Source organism: Trichoplax adhaerens, genomic scaffold, assembly GCF_000150275.1.
Source record: "Trichoplax adhaerens TRIADscaffold_4 genomic scaffold, whole genome shotgun sequence".
Taxonomy (NCBI): Eukaryota; Metazoa; Placozoa; class Uniplacotomia; order Trichoplacea; family Trichoplacidae; genus Trichoplax; species Trichoplax adhaerens.
The window spans coordinates 5,249,777-5,250,554 of record NW_002060946.1 but is presented as its reverse complement, the minus strand read 5'-3'; positions in this window follow the sequence as shown (position 1 = coordinate 5,250,554).

Below are 778 nucleotides of genomic sequence, written 5' to 3'. Positions count from 1 at the left end.
TTTCAGAGTCATGACTACAGTATACAGTACTGTACGCTGTTACGTACTACTGTACTGTACATACTGTACTGTATAGTCTTATACCGTACTGTACAGTGTACACTGTTAACACTGTACACTGTGTACGTTGGTACGTTCAATGAACGTCCGACGTTCAAATTGGACGTTCGTACGTTCGTTCATTAAAACTGGCTAACGTCCACAGTACTACTGTATAGTGCTGTAGACGTCGAGCGATTGGACGTCCAACGGACGTTCGATTTTGGACGTTCGGTATGTACGTTCGTTGTCAGATCGGACGTCGACGAACTGTACAGTGTACAGTACTGTACGGTGTATACAGTCAGTTTGTATAATCCCACCCCAATACTGTACAGTACATACAGTACAGTAGTACAAACGTCTTTTACAAACACTTTCAGTACAGTGTACACTATGTATATACTGTAGTGTTAACACTGTACACTGTGTACGTTGGTACTGTACTGTACGCTCATTGAACGTCCGACGTTCAAATTGGACGTTCGTACAGTACGTTCGTTCATTAAAACTGGCTAACGTCCACAGTACTAGTCATGACTACAGTATACTGTACGCTGTTACGTACAGTACAGTGTACTGTATAGTATAGTCTTATACCGTACTGTACAGTACAGTGTACACTATGTATATACTGTAGTGTTAACACTGTACACTGTGTACGTTGGTACGTTCAATGAACGTCCGACGTTCAAATTGGACGTTCGTACTGTACGTTCGTTCATTAAAACTGGCTAAC